Below are 18,176 nucleotides of genomic sequence, written 5' to 3' on the forward strand. Positions count from 1 at the left end.
GTGAAGTCACTTAAAATGATAGGCAATTTTGTTTAATTATACAGGCTCCCTACATTAAACCTAGAAGTTCACTAATGTTATACTTTTCATTACTTCATCATTTTGTTAGTTTTATACTTATCAACACAGAAAAGATTAACACAGGAATTTTATGATTGAAAATGATGTCTCATGATATCAAAATGATTTATAAACTTTTGCCCAAATTCACTGGTCTATGCCATAAGTGACAAAGTTACACTTAATTATGCACTTGTGCAGAAATCATAGCAAATAATTTACCTTGAGCTTGCCAAATGAAGATTCATTTTCATTTTCGGTCTCCCCTAAAATGCTACAGATCCAGCTGACAGAGGCTCTTCTTATACTCCTTTGAAAGCACTCAATTCCTGAATAATCAATGTTTACTGTTTAAAAGCTTGAACTTTTTTTGGACAAAATACTACTGAATATTTGTGTTGTTTCTAGTTACTACCATCATTCAGAGCAGTCACATAAAAGTGAACTCGCAGTGCCATGGATTTGCTAATGTGCAACTAGTAAAGGCAAGAATCACATCCCACTAAATCGCCTACCTTACTTTATAAAAGAGGTCTGAGTGGTACTTAACAGCTGAATTTGATATGGTTAAGACAAATAAACCAGGGCTCTGGTTCATCTTGACTCCCTTGGTTTTCTGGAAACTCTCTCTGAAGGAGTAGTATTAAGTGCCTTCAACTCTATCACTTCAATGAGATTCCTCCCTCACACCGAGTAGTTAGTCCCTCTCAAAATCCGCCCCCCCTCACCCTCAGGAACCCTTTCTTCTAAAAACCAACAACACAACTTCAAAATCTAAAGAACTCTTTACAGTTCGCATCTTACTTCTATCAGCTGAAATAAATTAAAGTGCTAACCGTTTTCTTATTGTCAAACTCTTTTCCTTTTGCTTCCATTTTCTACCTCTGACTACCATTTCTCAGCTTTCATTTTCGTTCCTTTACTTCTGCCCATTCTTCCAATTTCATCAGGTTCCCCTTCTTTTCCCACATTTTCCCCTGGCTACCTCTCTAGCTCACTTGTTCATACCTTCTGTTTACCTTTGATGGGCTTACAGTGGTAGAGAAAAAACAGAAGTAAGCGAGTACTGATACAGTACAGTGCTTGGAACAGCACAGGTATGCAAAGGGTATTATGAAAACACACAGGGCTCTGCTACATGTGTCCCATGGCCATCTCAATGTCAACCCTCATCTGCAAAGCAGACCCCCATCCATCACACAAGCACATTCTTCCTCATAAGTTTCCTATTCTGGCTAACAACTACTGATCCAAGACAAGAATGTCAAAAAATCCTTGACTCCTTTTCTCACTCTCCCTTCAAACTTGAATAGATTTTAGTTTCCAGATATATACCCCAAATCTATTCCTTCATGTCAGTGACTTGTGAGCACTGCATTCTCATTCAACTTTGCTACAACGGATGTCTCCTTTTCTAGACTCTCTAGACACTGGTTATCAAGGCCCCACAGCTAGTTCATTTTGAAAATTCAGATCTGATCATAAATCCCACCCCCTCCTCAAAACCTTTGATCGCTGACTGAAAACAGAAAAAGCTACAAAGTCCTTACATCATCAGCTCTTCAAAATCTGCAGCCAATCTATCATTCTAGTCTTATCTCCTTCTATCAAACCATACTGCACAACTCACTAAATATATCATGCATTTTTATGCATTCAAGCAGCTATTCTTGCTCTAGGAATGTGTCTTCACTTCGCTCATTAGTCTTTCTCCCCAACCAGCAATCATGCATTCAACCTCCCCAATTCCTGCTGCAATATTCCTTATTTCTCTCCAGGGTTCCTAAGGCTTTTGCTTGCTTTTTAATTCTACCACAGAATTATAGCATTTATCGCACCATATACCGTTATACCTCTTTTCTACTCCACTGTATTGGTTCATCATTCCAGAAACAATGCTAAGTACAAATCACAGGGTAACTGGGAATACAAGGAGCACACACAGTCCCTCTGAACTGCTTGTGGACAGGGTCTTAGATTTTATTCACATTATCTTCATATTCTATCCCTGCCTACTGTCGTACTCAATAAATTTGATTGGGTGAATAACAATACTCTTTCATCCATACGTAACTGGTAGGGTCTAAGGAACGTGGGGACAAATGACAAATATGCTATACTACATGCACATGACCGGGGATGTGGATACGAATGCTGAAGAGACTCAAAAAGAACCATGCTGCCCAGGCCATGTGGGTCAGGTGGTTGGAGTGCTGTCTTGTACACCTAAAAAGGTTGAGGGTTCGATCTCCGGTCAGGGCACATACCTAGTTTGCAGGTTTCATCCCTGGTTGGGGCATGTGCAGGAGGCAACCAATTGATATTTCTCTCTCACATCCATGCTTCTATCTCTCAAAAATCAATAAACATATCCTCATGTGAGGATTAAAAGAAAAAAAACAAAACACCTCTGAGTGTGCCTGACTGACTCTTCAGCAAGCTGCCAATCGTCACAGCCAAAAACAACAGTGAGTCACAAAACACACCTCAGATTCCCTTTGGATCAAAACACCCTCTTATCACTTCTTTCCCAATCCCCACCATTTTTGTTGCTCAGCCAGTGATTAAATGAGTACACTGTCAGGGGATTGTAAGGAGGATACTTAAATCGGCTTGCTAAATCTGAAGTGTTCTGCTTTAACACCTAACATGGTATTAAGAAACACTACATGTATTAATAATCTTTACACTAACCTTGCCAGATAGGTATTAACCTATATGACAAGCTGAGGCTAGACTGACTCAATAACTTCCTTAAGTTCACTGAGAAAATTATGGTACTTGATCCAAACCCACGTATCTAGGTGTCACTGTCCTCTTCTGAAATGCGTCTTTTTTCCTTTGTGTCCTATATCCATTACCTCTGCATTCCACCGCATGCTCTCAGACTGCTCCCAGATGCACCCTTCTGAAACACAGATCTGATAACATTACTCTCTGCTCAGAAAAAGAACAAGACAGGGAACAGCAAAAGAATCAAATCTGAAAGATGCTGTAGCAGGCCAATTTCTGTGAGTCTGCAGTCCTGTAAAACTAATCAAGGAGAATGCAAAGAAGATACAGTATTTTTTGAAAAATTGTACTATGTTAATCTCAACTTTTCTCTCTCCCCCTCGCTCTGAAGTTTGTTTTCCTGCATTGGTTTTCCCATTAATTTCTCACAGCCTATCCTTGGAAAGGGTGGGACAAAGCGAACAAAACTCAGGAGAAAACAATCCCTTCTTTATAAAATAAATTACTTTCCACAATTATACTAATTGCTAAAGAATAGCTGTGTCTTCCTTTAAGTCTGACTCTGACTTTGGGGGCTGTTTTTTTAAAATTACTTTAGTGAGCTAAGAGAACCATATTAATATAAGCTTTCTGAATAATTTCAGCTTAATTTTAAACAAAGAAAAAAGAAGAAAACAAAACATTCATACTGGGCCTACTGCACTTAAAGGCAAGATAAACCAGTTTATCTTAAAGTCAGTCTTAGACAAATTTTAACCTATAATACCTGTGACAAGTTACTTCCTTAAACTATGAAGTTATTCTTTTAGTTCAATTCCAGATGAACTAAAAAACATCCTTTAGGAATACTGGAATTTGTAAGAAAAAAGTTTTTTTTAATTTTTAAAAGTTTTTAATTGTTAATCTTCTAAAATTGTGGTTAAATATACGTAACATATACTTTAACACTTTAGTCCTATGGCGTCAAGCACACTCACATTATTGTGCAACCATCCCCACCATCCATTACTGTAACTTCTTCATATTCTTCAGCTGGAACTCCACCCACTGAACTGTAACTCCCGTTCTCCCAGGCAACCAACATTCTACTTTCTGTCTCTATAAATTTGGTTACTCCAGGGACCTCATATAAGTAGTGAAATTATACCAATATTTGTCTTTTTGTGGCTGGCTTACATACTTCAAAGTTCATCTATGTTGTAGCATGTGCCAGAATTTCTTTTCTTTTTAAGGCTGAATAACATTCCAATGTCTGGTTGGCTAAAAATTCCATATAGTTTTTTTCCATAAAATAAAATACATATTTTTCATTTTCACTAATAACTTCATTGATTTGAATATTTTGAGTACATCAACTATCTCCCACATGGTATAACATTGATTGTTCTCAATTAATGTCTTGATTTGATTGCTATCAGCTTCAACTGGTGTACCGGACCATGAAGCATTGTCTAAGGAGAAATCTCCCTCCAGCACAAAACTTTGCAAACCACTTTTGACATATTCAATCAGTCAAAGAACCTTCTCCATACACTGCACAATTTTTTTGTGTATTTCAGTTGCATTTTTACTTTTCCTGAAATAATAAAACATAATATGCCAAAAATGTTGCTTATTTTCTTCCCCCTTCAATATTCAAATGGCTTCCGATTTTAATTTTAATGGCTATAAATTCACCAATTTTGATTTTTTTTAATGTATGCTGATATGGCAGCTGCCACAATACAATCTAACAGAATTGTTCTGAATGAAGTTGAAGACAACTAAGCACTACTAGAGCCATTTATGGAAAAAGCCAAATGAACTTTTTGGCCAACCTCATATACTGGGTCCGGCAGAAGTAAGACTTGCTTGAGTGTGGTTAGTAGGGTATGTGTCTCATACAAGATGGACAGAAATTTGAACATTTAACCTAAAATGTCATGTGGTGTGCTTGAGTATGATATTGTTTATTACAGAATTACATGCTAATGATTTATAATAAAAAAAGGGGTGTTATTTTTGCCAGACCCTGTATATCATTTTGTTTATCCACTCATTGGTCAATACAAGATTTAAGACTGGTTGTAACTTCATCTGCTCTGTTGGGTAAAACACACAAAATCAAGAGTAAAGTGTCTAGATAAGACAGCCAAAGTTTTTCAGAGTTATTTCTCACTCTCTCATGAATAATCAAGCTTCATTAAGACTTTTAAAAGTTAACAGTCTGGTATAATATTTTTTTAAAAACCACTGGGAGTTGAACTTATCATTTTGACATGAATTGGATGATGTTGTATCTTCAGTTTTATTATATGTAAAAGGAAGAGACTTAACCCATTTTACTCTTTTGTGAATGAGTATTCAGGAAAGGGGCTAAGGGGATGCCAGGTGCTTTCCAGTTCTAATCCACGATGTAAGCCTAATTAGTTCCAAGTGAAGAAATTGAGTCTGAGTCATTAAGTAGGTTACCTTCAGTTATATACTCAGTAAAGTGCCAGACTTACAATATCTGTGTCTTTACACTCTCCCCTCTGAATCTTCATACCTTTAATGAAGGACATAAGATATAAGGAAAGGATGAAATGCACATAAAACTTACATTATACTGTGTTAAGTTCAATACTGTTGACCCTTGAAAAAAATAGCCCATATGTTTCCCTGTGTTCCTGTGGATATTTCAGGAAACAGCACTTTAATTTTTTCCAGAACTCTAGGCATGCTTCACTTCAACACAGTATCTCTGAAATGAAATATTTAAATTATCTGGATGCCATTTCCACAATAGAAACCTATCTCTGGGAACACAGGAAAAGTAACATATCACTCATTCACAAGGTCAGATTATATTTCTGACCTTGCTAGTATATAGATTTTTTTAAGTAACCTTGTCTTTACTTTTTCTGCAATGAATTTGTAAAGCATGGTATAACTCACATTAGTGTTTCATAAATATAAAAATATGAATATTTTAGGCACTGCAGGATCATCCAAATATGTTTCCTCTTTTTAGAAAATTAGTCAAAGGTTTCTTCTCATCCACAGTGAAGAAAATGAATCTATTTCACTTAGAACACCAGTGGCAAACACAAGGCCTGCAGGCCGAATCCAGCCCTTCACCTTATTTTATCCGGCCCAGCAACCTTGTTTCTATCTGGCAGCAGCACCGAGCTCCTTGACCATAGTAAAGGAGTAGTTCCATTTATACAGTCCCCAAATTACATGAGGACCTTTGAAGGCGACCGCAAGGCTGATGTGGCCCCCGGTGAAAATGAGTATGACACCCCTGACTTAGAATATCTTCTACCTGTCTACACTTAGATCTGAAACATTCGTATTCTTCATTTCTCCTTAAACTATGGAAATTTAATGTCGTGCAAGCAAATTATTCAACAGATGACCAAAGCCTAAGATAAATGCAGTAAATATGGGGTTCTCCTTACTCTTCCTCTGATTTTCAGGGGAATGTATATAAGCAAACCAGAAATGGTTGGCAGAAGACACGTCTTCTGCACTTTCTGATATAAGGAGGCCCTAGTCACCCTGGATGGTGTGGCTCAGTGGATTGAGTGCAGGCCTATGAACCAAAAGGTCGCCAGTTCAGTTCCTGGTAAGGGAACATTCCTGGGTTGCAGGCCAGGTCCCTGGTTGGGGGCATATGGGAGGCAACCGGTTGATGTATCTCTGGCACATTTATGTTTCTCTCTCCCTCTCTCTAAAAATCAATAAAATATTTAAAAAGGAAAAAGAAATAGAAAGAAAAAAAGGCACCCCGGGCAACAGTTACACAAGGATGATGAGATACTTGCTACGTGTGGGCAACTGATAAACATTTTCTGAGCACCTTAATAGCACTGGTACAGGCACTATGTAACATTAAAAAAAAAAAAAAAGAGAGAGAGAGACAGCCCTGGCTGGTATGGCTCAGAGGACTGAGCACTGGCCTGCAAACCAAAATGTCATTGGTTCAACTCCTGGTCAGCGCACATGACTGGGTTGTAGCCCGGGTCCCTAGTTGGGTGTGAGAGGCAATAATAGATCACTGTATATCTCACACATCAATGTTTTTTTTTTTTCTATTCTTCTTCCCTCTCTTCCTCCCTGCCTTACCCTCTCTCTAAAAATAAGTAAATAAAATCGTTTAAAAAAAATCAAATGGTTAATTAAGTTCCACAGGTGTTTTTAATCCTATCTGAAAAGATATTTTTTCACAATCAAGAGCAAAAAGTTTTCTGCTGGGAAATTACAATAAAGATACAACCATTCCTCTTCTGCAAGTAAATCAACAGGTCTATTTAGACAATCATGTATCACAGCAAAAGGGATTTATATGACATGTTCCTACACTTACATTGCAGGAATCCATTTATCAGCATACTTCAACAGCATATGGGAGTTTATTACCAGTACAGTACAAATATTAAAATGACTAACTCAAGGCTCTTTGCAACAGTGGTAGTATACAAATGCCCAATATTTAATCCAATTTAGCCTTGAATGCTGTCCCTTAATTCCCTTGATATTTATAGTATGTCCCCAAAGAAAGATTCTGCATATCAATTTCTTTTTCTGTCACAAAGGTCATCCTCAGAAAATGGAAAACAAGGTTATAACGAGACTGATGGTAGTAATTATCAAAATGTATGAATATTGGAAAATGGGCCCTGGGTGTTGTGGCTCAGCAGATTGAGTGCTGGCCTGAGAATGGAAAAGTCATTGGTTCAATTCCCAGTAAGAGCACATGCTTGGGTTATGGGCCAGGTCCCCAGCTGGGGGTGTGTGAGAACCAATAGATGTTTCTCTAGCACACATTGAAGTTTCTCTCCCTCTTTCCCCCTCCCTTCTCCTCTCTCTAAAAATAAATAAAATCTTTAAATATTGTACAATGGGAAAAAGATGTTTAAAAATACTCCAATTATTATTAAGTTTTAAGAAATAACAATTTATTTAAGTTACCACAGGAACTAACTTGCTAATTGTACTGTAAGAAATGCCACAATTTAGTATGGAGAAAAATTTATTACTGCAAAGATTAACAGATCCTAGAGAGTAGTGATTTATAACATAAAAACTGATGCAACCTTAACTGGGGATACATATTCATTTAATTAACTCTTAGAAAGATTCAAACTTTCAAAGTCAGCAGCATAACATATATTTCTTGTATTAACATATACTTCTTGTGTTTTAGAGCCAAGGTAATATATGCTATTTAATGTCATGAATGAATTTAAAAATGAGTTTTATTTTAACTATTTACTGAGCCATAGAAAAAGGGGTTGGGGGAGGGGAAGTTAGGCCTTATAGAATTCTACTATGATAAAACAATCTTCAAAAAGTTCTCATTGTTGTCTACCTCAGAGTATCAAGGTTGCTTTGGAAAGAGAAAAAACTTCACAGGCTGAATTCTATAAAGTGTTCATGACTTTAAGTGTTCAAAGACTTGTCTGACCAAACTGCCGTATTTGGTCAGACAGTCTTTGCACACAAAGAGAAACATGACTGTTAGGGTCAACAAGAGTGCTTATAACGTGCTCTTTTATGCACAAGTTTAAATGTTTATCTGGTAGTGGTTTTTGACTTGCAAATTTTCTAAGGAATAATGATCTGAAGATCATCAAAAACTGGGAAGATGGGAGGAATAGAACAAGGTAACCAAATTATTGCAAAAAGAAACAGCTGTTAAACTGATTCACTTTTCCCCATTAAACCAATAAACATGAGTCCTTAGCCTTGGTTTTCTTTCTTTGGGATTTTTGTAACTAGGAAAATCCAATAAAACAAGGCAGTTACATACAAAGCACCCAAATGACATGCCCAACTCTGCTTTATGTATGTTGATTAAATTATCACTTCTTTAATATTTCAGTTCTATCTCCAAGAAAGATAAGTTTTATATTAATTTATTCCACCTGCTTGAGGTTAATGATATGTGGTTATACCGAAAACTACAAAGATAACATTATGGGTAGCCTATGTCAGAATCTTGGTACACTCAACGGTAGCACCACTTTAAAACAAATTATTTTCTGAAACCTGTAGTCAAAGGTCACTTGTTAAAACAATTCCTGTGAAATGATGAGACCTTCAAAGTTGGCTTTATTTCAGCAGGAAATATACTCACTAAAAGACAATGACTTCTTTAAAAGAATCCAGGCTGTAAAGCTGAGATATATTTGTGAAAAATCATGTCCCCCTCATGTAGCTAATGTGCAAACACTTCTTTCAATATGCAGTGAAAACAGATAGGAAGCAGGTGTGCTCACTTTTACAGGCTCATTAAAGAACCTTTAAACTGCTAAGAGAACACTATACCAAAATGCATATACAGTAGATAAGTTAACTAACCAGGCAAATACATACCTTAATGCCAATGAGTTAATTAACTGTAAACTGAATTATACAACTAAAACAACAAAAAGTGTACTAAAAATAGCAACAGTTCCATTTTAATCACAAATTTGTGTTGATAAATTCTATAAAAGCTACTTGTAAATTTTAATATTACCAATAAATACAAATCCATCGTGGATTGAAATTTTACTAATGCAAACTGAGCCTACGAAGAACGATCATAAACAATTTTCTCCTCTATTCATTTGCAGTTTTAGTAAACCCAATTTAAAAGCCTTCTATATACATAAAACAGCACTCTCCACACACTTGGACTAAGGCCAACAGGTTCTTTGTTAGGAAAAAAAAGTTGAATGTGCACTTCCTTGACACTTAAGCTTTTCTCAACTACTTTTCAAACATCAGTTTAATGCGACACAGTTCAATTCACCCTCCATTGTTTTTTACTTCCTAAATAAACAAAGCAGCTGGAAACACACAGGCACGCACGCTCCGGACTCATTACTCGAGTTACACATATGTGAATACAGGTGTTTATTGCAATGAAAATGACCAAATGAATTTTGAAACCTGTCCCTGACAGTTTTTCCCAATGATAAAAATGACAGAAGCTAAAAGATCTCAAATCGGAACAGGATTTTGAACTAACGGAGAACATTTCAAGATAAAGGAATCCCCAGGTAACCCTAGTATGGAGGCGCCTGTAAAAGCAGGTGCAGATGGTTAAGTCTGAATGTTATGGACCAAAGTACTATCAGGCGATGGACAGCGAACTCCTAGAAGTCGGGTTATCCCTCTGGCTCAACACCTAAAACCTCGAAGGTTGCTGAGAATGAATACACAGCAAAGAGGTATTGGGAGCAGATATTTAAAGAAGATGGGGCGAGTGGGATGCTGGAAACAACTTAACAGAAGGCGGGGAAAACGAAATGGCAAGGCCAACACAAGAAGGCAGATACACACTAAATGAAAGCAAATCTTTCAAATTAGGCTCAGCCCAGTAAGACAAGCCGAGCCCGAAATCAGCATAAATCAGACAGAGGCCCAGCGGGCGAAAGGGAGAAACTGAGGCGGTCGGAACGACCAAATTCCCACATAGGAACTGCCCAAAAAGAGTGAAGTCAAAAAGACAAACCAGCTTTCCTGGGAACCCAGAAAGGATGGCGCCGAGTGCAAGACTCAGGAAGACAGACACCCACCGAAGACAGGGGGAACCGGTTTGGGCAGGGGCTCCGGGAGTGTTACCACCTGCGCATGCGCCCTCTCCCCACCGCCGCAGCTCTCCCTCCCCCACCCCCCAATCACAGCTCCCCTCACAACCCGGCTCTCCAACCGAGCTGAGGACAGTCTCGCCGGCCCAGCCCCGCGGGATGAGCACACAGCTTGGCTGCTGGTAGAGGCCTTCAGACGCTCCCCACCTCGAGCTTGGTGGAAGGGAAGTGGAAGAGGGATGAGAGAAAACGCGTCCCTACCCGACCCGCCGTCTCCTACGCCGCCCGCCTTCCCGGAGGCTCCGTCGCCTGGGCCTCCCAAGCTCCCCAGCCGCCCAGCCCCCGTCTTCCCCGCCCCCCACTTACACGAGAGCGGCTTCTTCCGCCCTCCGCCCGCCTCCTGCCCCATTTTACAGGTCCGCGGCTGAACTGCACCGTCCCATTGGCCCAACCACAGGCGACGAAGGCGTACTTCCTCTCCTGGAAGCCCAACACGGGCTTTTAGTCCGCGACAGGAATCTGCGCCTGCGCGGAGCCTGCACGCAGGGAACAGTCGTAATCCTGAGTTCAGTCAGTGGTTGGGCTTGGACAGGTAGTGGCTGGAGATGCCATCAGGGACTGAAAACGAGGCTAGGGGTGAGGGCAGAGAGCGAGCTGAGCGGCACCTGTTTAGTCTTAGGCAGGTAATAACGCTAGGGATTCCTTGCTCACCTTTCATGTTTCATTTTCAGTGCTTTAAAAAAGCAGCACTTAACAGTGGTACTCAACTTACCTGACCTTTATTGAAGGTGCACAAAATGTGCCAAGGATTGTGCTGAGTCCTGGGTATCTGATTTGGCTTTACTACAAATGGGAGAATATGATTTTTCTCATTTTACTAAGGAGTCCAACGGAAGTTGAAGAATTCAGTCTAGAAGAACTTCTGACTCTCAAGTCCAAGAGTGACTGGCTACAATAAAACTGCCTTGAGCTTTGAGACACAGAAAGTGGCACAGAAATGAACAAAGTTGTCTCAGTGTTAATCAAAAATTTGGCTGGGATTTTATTTACAAAACATTCAAAATGTGGTATACAAAGCAACGACAATGTAATGAATTTTAATGTCCCTTTCCTGAGTGAATTTACCTTATAGTTGTAAATAAAAATGATTATTGAAAATGCTATTTTAAGTCTTGTGTAAAATAATTCTACAACCTCTTCCTTACTCTTTTCCTTTATTAATTCATATAGCATATGTTCTTTTCCCGGTGAGTGACTCATTCCTGTGGATACTGCATCCAAAACAACAAGAGAAAAAATGCTCCATTAAGTCTTCTTTGTGACTTGTCCATTACAACAGACTTGAGCTCCCTCAGGAAAACTGTTTTCTTCCTTCTCTCCTCATACACTTATAATATACACACCATTTAAAAGTACAAAAACAATATAGTACTAGTAAGAAAGTAAAATACCCTGAACTCCTTGACACCATGACCAAACCACTTTTAGTATTTTGGTGAAGATACGTGCATTCATGTATTTCTTGATTCATATGTACACCCCAATATGCAAATCTTAACATAAAATTTTAAAACAATTTTATTACAGAACCAGTGTAGTATACCTTAGAGAAAAATGAAAAATACAGACAAACTAAAATAAAAAACAAGGACATCACATTCCCACCAGTGTTAATACATATCCTTCTTTGTGTGTTGACATTTGTTTTTCAAAATGAGATCACACAGCACAGAAATCTACTTTATTCAAAAAACAGCATCTATGTCATTTCAGTAAATTTCCCTCATCTAATTCCTAGATCATACTCGAATTTTTCTATCAACCTAACAATATTTTTCCTTCTGGCTTTCCAAAATCAGTGACATTTTGGTAAATTTTGCTCTCATTTAATACCTAACTATATTCACATTTTCTGTTGCCTGCAATATATTTTTTAACGGCTACTTTTCCCAAGTTAGTATCAAATCTAGGGCCACACATTGCATCTGATTGTTATGTTCCTGAGTATATTTTTGATCTAGCACTTAAAAAAAATTAGCCCTGGCCAGTTAGCTCAGTTAGAGAGTTGTCCCAATATGCCAGGGTCACAGGTTGCAGGTTCAATTCCTGCTCAGGGCAAGTACAAGAAACCACCAATGAATACATAAGTAGGTAGAATAACAAATAAATGTTTCTCTCTTCCTTCCTTTCTTCCCTCCCTCTGTCTCTCTTCCCCTTCCTCTCTCTCTAAAATCAATTAAAAATTTTTAAGAAAAAATTAAAAGATATTGCCTTATTGAAGAGATTAGACCACTTAAGCACAAATTTTCCACTTTCTGGTACTAAATTATTGCTTACTCAAGAGGGCACTGAGTTTGTTCCTCTAGACCATAAATTTACTTAAGATATGACTTCCAGTTGTATCTGAAGGCTCAGTGGATTAAAGTGAAACATTTTGGGCTAGCACACATCACAGATTATATGTTACATTCTATGTTCCATTACATTAAATACAATGCCAATAATGATGTAACCACTAGTTTACTGATGACATACATACAATTTTTATCTGGGAGTCCACCTTTTAAATAGACTTTAAAGAGTCTATTTCAATGTCCACCAATGCCATGTTATCTTAATATTTTAGTCAACCACAGAAAACTAATTTTGATTTACAAATATGCTCTACTTTTTTTGAATCCTCACCTAAGGGTACATACACTGATTGTAGAAGGAGAGGAAGGGAAAAGGAGAAAGAGAAACATCGACGTGACTGCCCCCCTCATGTGCCTCGACCAGAAACAAAACTAACAACCTAGGTATGTGCCCCGACCAGGGAATCTAACCCACAACCTTCTGATGCATGGGACGGCACTCCAACCACCCAAGCCACACTGGCCAGGGCCAAATATGCTCAATGTTTTATAGCATGTAGCTTTGTGCCTTAGAACATATGGGTAGGGTGTGTGAGCAGAATATGGGAATGGTCTGTAAGTGCTGTGGCAAGCTGAAGTCAGAACGGGAAGGTCACTGAATGCTAAAATAAGGAAAATGAAGTTCAATCTATAGACACATGGATGCTCTCAGAGGTTTGTGAGGGCAGCGCTAATATCATATTTGGGTTTTTCAAGAGATCATTCTGGTAGAAGTACAGAAAGCAAAATGGGGGGGGCGGGGGGTATATATAAAACAGTCTGAAGGCTAAGATCAGAAAGGCTTCAACCAGTGGGAAAAAAAATGGGAAAAAAGGAAGGTTTTGAAGGCTATTTTAAAAAAGAAATACCCTCAAGTTCATTGCTTTTTTCTTCTCCCTACTCAAATCTGATTTTTATCCCCTTTTTTTTTCACTGCTGTTATACTTTTCAACTACAGGTATCATTTTTGTTCCTTTTTATAATTTGTGCCTTTAATCATAGTTTTGAAGTCTTTGTCTAGTATATCTGACTGACACTAGGGCTTTCTCAAAGATGGTTTCTATTGCCCTGGTTGAGATAGCTCAGTGGATTGAGTGCGGGCTTGTGAACCAAGGGGTTGCCACTTCAATTCCCAGTCAGAACACATGACTGGGCTGTGGGCCAGGTCCCCAGTTGGGGGTGCATGAGAAGCAACCACACACTGATGTCTCTCTCCCTCTCTTTCTCCTTCCCTTCCCCCCTCTCTAAATATAAATAAATAAAATCTTTTTTTAAAATGGTTTCTATTAATTTGTTTTATTCCTTTAAATAGGTCCTACTTTCCAGTTTCTTTGTATGCCCTTGCAATTCCTACTGAAACATCTGAGATCTAACTCGAGTAGATGGAGAATCTGACTCTGACTTTAGCATGCTTTGGAGCATACCAAAGATATGCTTTATACCCCACTTCTTTCTAAAAAAAAATTTTTTTAAGGGTGTCTCTGTGCCAGAGATCAGGATCAGCCTTAAGTGAAAGCCAAGTTCTTTTTTTTTTTTAAATTAAGGATTGACTGGCACAGTATGATGCAGCTGGCACAGTATGATGCAGCAGCCACAGTAAACCCAGCAGTAGGATACTGTGGTGCCCCAGCAGGCGGGAGCGCTTGAAGTAATACTAGTTGTGGGTCGCATCTGGGATATGGGATTGTGAATGGCTGACATGGCATGGACATAGATTAACTTCTCGAGAACAAACTCCAATGTCTTTCCAATTATCTTGAGCTCTGACTCAAACTTGTATACCTTGTCCTTCAATGCTTGAATATCTTTCTTGGCAGTAAGAGACTCAAACTCTCCTTGCTTTTCCAAGACCGGCCCAACAAATGCTGACAATGCATTAACTGATAATTCCAGGGACCTGAGCTTTGTCAGGATAGCATCCTCTGCTATTCTATGCTCAATGAACTCCCCAGTCAACCATTCCTTCATCCCTGTTGGGATATCTAGATCCATCAGCTTCTCCAAACTTTCGCTTATCAAAGCTATCACCATTTGACTTATGGTCTTGTTTTAGTGTTCTGGAGGGAATCCCCTGAACCCTCTGAGGTCACACTGTCTTTGTAGAGGATTGGAGATTATACCCTTTGCTCTGCTCTTTTGCCTTCAAGCTCTGAGCCCACAGGCTTTGATGGGGAGGTCGTTCTGCTCCCTCAAGACTCTCATCCTCCTGAAAGCTCAGTTCCTCTAGCTCTGACATGAATATGGCCAGTCAGCTCAACTAAACAAAGGAATTTGTTCTGTCCACGTGAATCTATGTTTTTATGTAGACAGGTTCTGAAAGCCAAGTTCTTTGTTTTTTCTGAGTCTGCCTCTTTCCCTGGCTTCGAATTTCCCCCATTAAATTAAGTGGTTGCTTTTGAATATCCTAATCCTTAAATATTTGACTCCCAAATGAAATAAAAGAAAAAATTCCAAACAAGCAAAACAGTTATGTTCTTTTAAATCTCCTGGAAGCTAGTATACCTAATTTGAAACAATAACAGCCAACCTCTGTGCCTGCCCCTCAGAACTGAAAAGCAGAAATCAGCAATCATAACACAGAAATCCAGTATTTAGAGATCAAGGTGGTAATTTCCCCTCCTGGCTCCAGCAAGCGCCCTTGAATGTAAACATGGTTGGCTCACATGGGTGGGAGGTGTAGGAGACAGATAGATGCTATCACACCGAAGGCTGACACTGACTGGAATTAACCTCATTTACCAACCAGAGTTCTCTGAAATATGGAAGTTTCCATGTAGACTCCAGAGTTCCAAAACAGTTACTTCAGTTTCTGCCAGGACAACTGTTGTCTAGGTTGAGAGATGAGCTCCTTGCACTTCCTACACCATCTGAGGAACAGAAAAAAAAAAAAGAAAGAAACATGAACAGAGGCATAGGGATCTGTGGGAGTCCCAGGAGAAGAAGAGAGAAAGGGGAGAAGGAATAATTATCAAACTGTAGAAAGCGAATGAAAAGAATCTTGAAGCCCTGGCTGGTGTAGCTCAGTGGATTGAGCACAGGCCTGCGAACCACAGGATCACGGTTTGATTCCCAGTCAGGACAAATGCCTGGGTTGCAGGCCAGTTCCCAGCAAGGGACCCACAAGATGCAACCATACATTGATATTCTCTCCCTCTCTCCTTCCCTTCCCCTCTAAAGATAAATAAATAAAATATTAAAAAAACAATCTTGAAAGCAGCAAAAGAAAACATTAACCACATACAAGGGATCCTCCATAAAATAATCAACCAATTTCTCATCCTACACTTGAAAGTGAGAAAGCAGTTAGGTTGATAATATTTAAAATGCTGAAAGAAAGAACTGTTGACAAAGAATTCTATACCCAGCAAAACTGTCCCTCAAAATGAGGGAGAAATTAACAAATTCCCTAATTTTAAAAAAAGCCAAGAGAATTTCTTACCATTAATTTACCACTAAACCTGCCCTTCAAAAATGCTAAGGGGAATCCTTAGATTGAGACAAAAAGACAACTGCCAGTAAGTAGAAGCCAGATGAAGAAATAAAGCTCTTCTTTCAAGATTAATACATGGATAATCATAAAGGCAAATATTACTGTAATTATGGTTAAGTGCATTTTAAAAATGTTCTCCATTACTTAAAACACAAATGCACAAAAATATTAATCTATATTATTGGACGCACAATGTTTAAAAATGTATTCTCTAACATCAATAACAGGAAGAGGCGACTCAGCTATACAGAAGTTTTGTGTATCGTATTAAAGTTGGTATCAATTCCATTAGATTGTTATAACTTTTGGCTGTTAATAATTCTCATGGCAACCACAAAGGAAATATCTATAGAAAATCACAGAAGGGAATGACAGGTGAATCAAAACATTTCACCACAAAAAATCAAATAAACAGAAAAAGGTACTAATGAAGAAAATGAAGGCACAAAAACTTTAAGGACTATAGAAAACAAACAGCAAAATGGCAGAAATAAGTCCTTCCTTATCAGTAATTACTTTAAATGTAAATTGCTAAAACTCTCCAATCAAAAGACAGAGATGAGCAGAATAGATGAAAAAAATGATCCAACTATACGCAGTTTAAAAGAGACTCACTTTAGATCCAAAGACATCAATAGCTGGAAAGTGCAAGGATAAAAACAAACATATTCCATGCGAATAGTAACCTAACGAGAGTTATACTAAGATAATACAAAACGGATTTTAACTTTTTTAAAAAGGGCCCTGACTGGTGTAGTTTAGTGGACTGAGTGCTGGCCTGCAAACCAAAGGGTCACCTGTTTGATTCCCAGTCCAGGGCACATGACCGCGTTACAGGCCAGTTCCCCCAATAGGCGGGGCATGAGAGGCAATCACACATTGATGTTCCTCTCCCTCTTTTCCCTTCTCTTCTCCTCTCTCTAAAAATAAATAAATAAAATCTTGTTTTAAAAAGATTACAAAAAGCAAATAAGGACATTACATATTAACGAAAGGTTCAATTAAGCAAGATGACATAAAAATTATAAGTGTTTACACACCTAGTAACATACCATCAAAATATATAAAGAAAAAATGGACAGATTTAAGAGAAGAATGAAGAGTTCTATAGTAGTTGAAATTTCGATACCCCACTTTCAATAATGAATAGAACAACCTGTATAAGATAAACAAAGAAAGAGAGGACTTGAACATCACAATAAATCAACTATACCTAACCAACATATAAAGAACCATCTACACAACAGTAACAGAATATACTTTTCCCAACTCACATAGTGCATTCTCCCCACCACCAACAGCATATTAAAGATTATTCATACAACCAAGATTTATCCCAGGAATGCAAGGGAAGTACAATATAAAATTAATCAATATAATATAAAAGATTTTTCAAAAATGAGGGGAAAAACTCATGATCACATCAATTGACACAGAAAAAGCATTTGACAGATTACAATCCCTTTTCATAAAATCTCTCAGCAAACTAGTTAATAGAAGGAAAATTCCTCAACATAATAAAGGTATTTGTGGGTATTTTAACCCACAAATACCTTTTGTATTGTTAGCTGTACTGACAATACTCAGTAGTTTAGCTTCCCCTCTAACATCATGAACAACTTTCTCTGATGTTATTCAACATTATACCAGAAATTCTAAGGGCTATCGGTAGGGAGGGGGAAAGGCTGGAGAAAAATAAAAGGCATTCGAATTGGAAAGGAAGAGGTGAAATTACCTCTATTCACAGACAACATAATCATAAATAGAGAAAATCCAAAAAATCCACAAAAAAGTTATTAGAGCTAACAAACAAGTTCATCAAAGTTCCAAGAGGTAAGGTCAACATAGAAAAACCAGTTGTTTCTACACACCAGCAAGCAACAATATGAAAAGAAATTAAGAAAGCAATTCCACTTATAATGGTATCAAAAAGAATTAAATACTCTGAAAACTAGG

General features: G+C 38.2%; 1 protein-coding gene across 4 annotated transcripts in view; it reads right to left on the bottom strand.

Moving 5' to 3' along the window:
• The window catches only part of RABGAP1 (RAB GTPase activating protein 1), a 158,085-nt gene that overhangs the window by 138,752 nt on the left and 1,157 nt on the right, over nt 1–18,176 (bottom strand). Inside the window, exons 1-2 of one of the 4 annotated variants that reach the window (XM_037165002.2) lie at nt 10,599–10,661; nt 283–389 (exon numbers count right to left, since the gene is read on the bottom strand). The gene's annotated coding sequence lies outside the window, so the exon portion shown is untranslated. Of the gene's footprint in view, nt 1–282; nt 390–2,921; nt 2,973–10,598; nt 10,683–15,473; nt 15,598–18,176 lie in introns of those variants that run through there. The other 3 variants (XM_053663740.1, XM_053663738.1, XM_053663739.1) reach the window with 3 other exon arrangements.

This window comes from Artibeus jamaicensis, unplaced genomic scaffold (genome assembly GCF_021234435.1).
Source record: "Artibeus jamaicensis isolate MK-2021 breed Jamaican fruit bat unplaced genomic scaffold, CSHL_Jam_final contig_3275, whole genome shotgun sequence".
In the NCBI taxonomy this organism is placed as follows: Eukaryota; Metazoa; Chordata; class Mammalia; order Chiroptera; family Phyllostomidae; genus Artibeus; species Artibeus jamaicensis.